The following is a 6913-nucleotide window of genomic DNA, read 5'->3' as shown; positions in this document are numbered from 1 at the left end:
TTGATTTCTACTAACTTTCATCTGAGCCCACATGAACCCATCTTCTTCTTGAGATATGTAGTGATGAAGCTTTTTCTCTAACTTTAATGTGAAATTGCTAAACAGTTAGGAGTATAATAAATAACATTTAACTTGTGGAAGGTTGTGGGGAATTGCATGGTTTGTCAACAACTATTTGTAGCTGAATTTGCATGCTGTAAGCCTTATATGGAAAAGACACTTTACTGTATTCTTTAATTCAAGTTGTTCCACATTTTACTTTCATGAAATCATTGCATTATGTCTCTAACCTTTTCTCTAAAGACCATTAATTTGCCCAGAATGGTTAGCTAAAAGGAAAGCTTGATGAGTATATATCTATATTCAATGAACAAAAAACCTACGGTTTATAAAACAATGTTAAGGCCCTACACTTTTCCACCAAGCACCAAAAAGCGGGGAAATTGGGAGTTAAGGCTCGCCAGCCTTAACGCCACATCCTCCCTAAGGAGGCAGAAAGTACCAGTGAAATTCTCATTCTGCCAAAGCAGATAAACCATGAGGACAGGATGGAGAATAGGATATGCAGAGGTGACTGTGGGGTTGTGGAAAACTGATGACGAACAACTTAGAGCCACCTACTTCTTTTTTTGTTTAGAGCAGCCCTTCCCCAACCTGGTGCCCTCCAAAGGTGTTGGACTGCAACGATTGATCATTGCAAGTCAGTATGTCCCATGGTCAGGAATGCTGGGACAGCAGGATGGGGAACGTAGGGCGGCGCCTCCAGGCAAGCCCCCCCCCCACCTCACCCTGCTTACCTGCTCTGTCGTCGTTGGGCCCGGCCTTGAACAGAGTGCCCTGGTGCACCCAGAAGCAAGGCCACACTTGCAGCCTTGCTTCTGGGTGGACCCAGGGGCTCAATTCAAGCCTGGGCCAGGTGACGACGGAGCAGGTAAGAACCCCACACACACACCTGGCCCCTTACCTGGACCTGCTGCCACCGCTGCACTAAGTGCAGCAGCTCCAGCCAACCCCCCTTCTGCCTGGCCCCTTACCTGGAGCTGCCACTGCACAAACTGTCTCACCCCACAACTTGCCTTCTCCGTCATGGCCTGACCCATGCTTGAATTGAGCCCCTGAGTCCACCCAGAAGCAAGGCTGCAGGTGCAGACTTGCTTCCGGGTGGACCAGGGCACTCGATTCAAGCCGGCGCCCAGCGACAACGGAGCAGGTAAGTGGGGTGGGCTGGGGTGGGGGCTTGCCTGGAGCCGTTGCTGCAGTTTGCACAGCAGTGGCAGTGGGTCTAGGTAAGGGGCAAGGCAGGAGGGGGTTGCTTACCTGCTCCATCGTCCCCAGGCCCAGGCTTGAATTGAGGTTCTGGATGGACCAGGGTGCTCAGTTCAAGTCCAGGCCCAGTGACGATGGAACACGTAAGTGGGTTGGGGCTTACCTGGCAGCAGAGCCAGGCAGGAGGGGGTGGGGTTTCTTACCTGCTCCGTCGTCGCAGTCCAACATCTTTGGAGGGCACCAGGTTGGGGAAGGGCTGCTCTAAACAAAAAAAGAAGTAGGTGGCTCTAAGTTGTTCGTCATCAGTTTTCCACAACCCCACAGTCACCTCTGCATATCCTATTCTCCATCCTGTCCTCATGGTTTATCTGCTTTGGCAGAATGAGAATTTCACTGGTACTTTCTGCCTCCTTAGGGAGGATGTGGTGTTAAGGCTGGCGAGCCTTAACTCCCAATTTCCCCGCTTTTTGGTGCTTGGTGGAAAAGTGTAGGGCCTTAACATTGTTTTATAAACCGTAGGTTTTTTGTTCATTGAATTTCATGGCTTTTTGTAAAGGATAATGAGCCCTTCCCTCTTTTAAATGCGGTTACTTTAGTATAGCTCCTGCAGCTTTCACTGTTGTGATGAAAAGGAGATTTCACCAGGTTCTCCATATATACAAATGACACCTGGTGAAATTCCCTTTTCATCAGAACAGTGCACGCTGCAAGAGCTATACTAGAGTAATCAGATACAAAAGAGGTCACGGCTTCTGCAGCTTGCACTGTTGTGATGAAGAGGGGATTTCACCAGGTTCTCCATATATACAAATGACAACTGCTGAAATTCTCTTTTCTATGCAACTGTTAAAGATACAGGAGCCCTGTGCTCCTTTTCATATGGTCACGGGCAGGGGGCTGGTGACTCCGATGTCAGTGAATCCATGGGTACATAAATCCTACAATCCTATGCAAGGTTAGACATAAAATCCTACAATTCTATGCATATACCTACGGATTCATAGAGCCACTGACATCGGAGTCACCAGCCCCACCTTGTGACCATATGCAAAGGAGTACAGGGCTCCTGTATCTTTTACAGTTGCATAGAAAAGGGAATTTCAGCAGGTGTCACTTGTATTCATGCAGCACCTGGTGAAATTCCCTCTTCATCACAGCAGTGAAATCTGCAGGAGCTGTACTAGAGTGACTCCATTTAAAAGAGGGCAAGGCTCCTGCAGCTTTCACTGTTGTGATGAAGAGGAAATTTCACCAGGTTCTCCATATATACAAATGATATCTGCTGAAATTTATATTTATAAATATAACTGTAAAAAATTTATATTTTTTACTTAATTAACATTAAAGAATGCACAACCATTGTGCATTCTTTAATGTTAATTAAGTAAAAAATATATTTTTCTCCTGCACCTTTAACTGGTGTGATGAAGAGGGAACTTCACCAGGTTCCCCTCTGCTGAAATTCCCTTTTCTATGCAACTGTTAAAGATACAGGAGCCCTGTGCTCCTTTTCATATGGTCACAGGGGCAGGGGGCTGGTGACTCCAATGTCGGTGGGGCTATGAATCTGTGGGTACATAAATCCTACAATCCTATGCAAGGTTAGACATAAAATCCTACAATCCTATGCATATACCACGGATTCATAGACCCACTGACATCGGAGTCACCAGCCCCACCTTGTGACCATATGCAAAGGAGTACAAGGCTCCTGCCTCTTTTACAGTTGCATAGAAAAGGGAATTTCAGCAGGTGTCATTTGTATGCATGCACCTCCTGGTGAAATTCTCTCTTCATCACAACATTTAAAGCTGCAGGAGCCCTGCCCTCTTGACCAGACACAAAAGAGGCAAGGCTCCTGTGACTTTAAATGTTGTGATGAATCCCAGGTGGATTCCTGCATTAAGAAGTGGGATGGACTAGATGCCCTCATAGGCCCCCTTTTCAACTCTGCTATTCTACGATTCTATGAACATGGGCAGAGTGCATTGCCTGTGGCTGATGTGAGCCAAACATGCAACGATAACTGGAGGGAGGAAGTTCTCCCTAACTGCCAGCTAAATTCCTGCATTAAGAAGGGGGTTGGACTAGATGCCCTCATAGGCCCCCTTTTCAACTCTGCTATTCTACGATTCTATGAACATGGGCAGAGTGCATTGCCTGTGGCTGATGTGAGCCAAACATGCCACGATAACTGGAGGGACAAAGTTCTCCCTAACTGCCAGCTAAATTCATGCATTAAGAAGTGGGATGGATTCTTTAATGTTAATAAAGTAATAATTATAAATTTTAGTGTTAGATTCATGAGTGTATTAGTGGTAAGCTAGATAGAATACTAATGTATCAGTTAGTGTAAAAGCTGAGTTTGTTGCCGTTTTTGTCACGGACTTTTGCGTTCGGGTGTACTTACTGTATGCAGAAAGTGATTTTAATAAACAACACCTCCCTCCAAAAAATCTCAACTTGCTTTTTCACAAAACACAGATATGACTTTATATACCCATCTACTTTATGGTCACATGAATTTTATATTTACAGTGGTGTCCTTCAAGGATCTGATCTGCACTTCGTTTAAGTGCATTCTTTAATGTTAATTAAGTAAAAATTATAAAATTTAGTCTTAGATTCATGAGTCTATTAGTGGTAAGTTAGATAGAATACTAATGTATTAGTTAGTGTAGTTAATGTTCGTGTAGTGCCCTGCCCTCTTTTAAATCTGGTCACTCTAGTATAGCTCCTGCAGCTTTAACTGTTGTGACGAAGAGGGAATTTCACCAGGTGCTGCATGCATACAACTGACACTTGCTGAAATTCCCTTTTCTATTCCATTTTTAAAGATACAGGAGCCCTGTGCTCCTTTCCATGTGGCTACGGTGACCCTATGGAAAGGAGGACAAGGCTCCTGTATCTTTAACAGTTGGATAGAAACGGGAATTTGTAAAGGATTTTGGGGTGGCCTGGACAATTAAGGCCCATTCGCTTTCCAAAAAGCCTGCTCTTAGGAGATGGAAACTAGCAGGACTGGTTTGATATGGATCATATGAACATAAGAAGAACCATGCTGGATCAGACCAAGGGTCCATCTAGTCCTGCAATCTGATCACATAGTGGCTAACCAGCTGTTGACCACGGACCCACAAGCAGTACACAGTGCAAATGCAAGCACCCACCCATGTTCCCCAGCAACTGGTGCACACAGGTATACTGCCTCTGATACTGGAGATAGCACACAACCATCAGGGCTAGTAGCCCTTGATAGCCTTTAAATCCCATTGTTAGTAGTCCATGGAAGTGATTGGTAGAGATTCAGACAAAACGTTGTCCTGTGGTGTATCATTATTTCAGGCAGGATATTTTTCAGTGCCTTCTGTTGTCTGCTGCCAATGTATGTACGTTATTTTAGGGCTGGCATAAATTGGATTCCCCCCTCTATTTAGGCTTTCTGATACTTTTTGTATTGCTGCAGGTCCCCAAGCTGCTGATCTATGGAGAAAATTAAAGTTCTCACTCTTCATGGACAATTTGACCTTCTTTTCCCAGAAGTTTTCTTTTTCTTTTTAGTTACTACATAAAATACAGGAAGGGAATTCTGACCTTTCTAATAAATTCCTGATGTTCTTTCTAATCTAGCTCTGAGATAAAATGCAGTAATGAAATAAAATAAATAAAATGCATTTTTTAAAAAAATTAAAAGCTCCACATGGCCATATTAAGGACTCTGGCTTTATTTATTAAAACATTTTTATCCCGCCCTATATCACAAGGATCTCAGGGCGGCGTACAGATAAAAGTATACATATAAAACAGAACAATAAACATACAATTCTAAAACAAATTAAACCATTAATACGTTAAAACCAATATGAAATTTTAAAAGAGTAAAATCCAATTAAAACGAAACAGTGGATTTAGCCATCAAAGGCTTTTTTAAAAAGCCATGCTTAACCTGGCGCCAAAATGAAGCCAGGGCTGGCACCAGTTGGGCCTCCAGGGGGAGGGAATTCCACAGCCGGGGTGCCACAACAGAGAAGGCCCTGTCCCATGTTCCACAATAGCATGTATCTGGTGTTGGTAGGGCACCGAGAAAGGCTCCTCAGACATACCTCGGCAGGCAGATATAGGCTTTAAATCTGAAACACGTAAGTACATAAGAAGAGCCCTGCTGGATCAGACCATGGGTCCATCCTGTCCAAAGTACAGTTCACACAGGGGCCAGCCAGCTGACCATGGAGAAACCACAAGCAAGACATGAATGCAACAGCACTCACAACTTTCACACCTTTGTGAGAGGTGTGTGTAGAGGCTATTGAAGTACTTTCTTCCTTATTCAGTTGCTTACTGTGAAGTCTTAAGTATATAGGAATAAATAAAGGCTCAAACTAGTGTGGCATAGTGGTTAGAGTGTTGGACTGGGAGTTGGGAGATCCTGGGCTCTAGATCCAGGGACCGGGTCGCGCTGGGGGCATCCGCACGGTCACTTACGTTCCTATGATAACCTCCGGGTCCAGGCTTCGAAGCCAGGACAGGGAGTTGGAGCCAGAAGCTTTAAAGCACTGCACCAGGCTTCCTGGTGCAGCCCTTTAAAGTGTCCGCCTCCAAAACCCCGTCCTGGCTTCGAAGCCTGGACCGGGAGGTGATCACAGGAACGTAAGTCACCGCGCGGTTGGGAGTGGGGGGGAGAGGAGGTGCTTACCTGCTTCCTCATCGCAGGCCTGGTGGGAAATGGAGTTCACAGCATTGCGTCACTTCCTCTTATGCTGTGAACTCCATTTCAAAACAGGCCTGCGATGAGGAAGCAGGTAAGCACCTCCTCTCCCCCCCACTCCCCAACATCCCCCTGTTGGGTTCCCGCCTTGAGCATTCATATTTGTTCATTCCTCTCCAGACGGTCCCTACCTGCAGACTTAAAAATCTTAAAAAGACACGACACACAAGGAAGAATGGACGTGGACGGATGAGGAAAATAGCACACGGTCTTTCAGGATGTACACTTTGCTCCCTATGTTGGGTTCTCGCCTTGGGCATTCATATTTGTTCATTCCTCTCCAGACGGTCCCTACCTGCAGGCTTAAAAATCTTAAAAAGACACGACACAAGAGGAAGAATGGACGTGGACGGATGAGGAAAATAGCACACGGTGTTTCAGGATGTACACTTTCCTCCCTATGTTGGGTTCTCGCCTTGAGCATTCACATTTGTTCATTCCTCTCCAGACAGTTCCTACCTGCAGGCTTAAAAATCTTAAAAAGACACAACACAAGAGGAAGAATGGACGTGGACGGATGAGGAAAATAGCACATGGTCTTTCAGGATGTACACTTTGCTCCCTATGTTGGGTTCTTGCCTTGGGCATTCATATTTGTTCATTCCTCTCCAGAAGGTCCCTACCTGCAGGCTTAAAAATCTTAAAAAGACATGACACACAAGGAAGAATGGACGTGGACGGATGAGGAAAATAGCACACGGTCTTTCAGGAAGTACACTTTGTTCCCTATGTTGGGTTCTCGCCTTGAGCATTCATATTTGTTCATTCCTCTCCAGAAGGTCCCTACCTGCAGGCTTAAAAATCTTAAAAAGACACGACACACAAGGAAGAATGGACGTGGACGGATGAGGAAAATAGCACACGGTCTTTCAGGATGTACAC

Source organism: Elgaria multicarinata, chromosome 11 (genome assembly GCF_023053635.1).
Source record: "Elgaria multicarinata webbii isolate HBS135686 ecotype San Diego chromosome 11, rElgMul1.1.pri, whole genome shotgun sequence".
Classification (NCBI taxonomy): Eukaryota; Metazoa; Chordata; class Lepidosauria; order Squamata; family Anguidae; genus Elgaria; species Elgaria multicarinata.
This window is presented reverse-complemented; position numbering follows the sequence as displayed.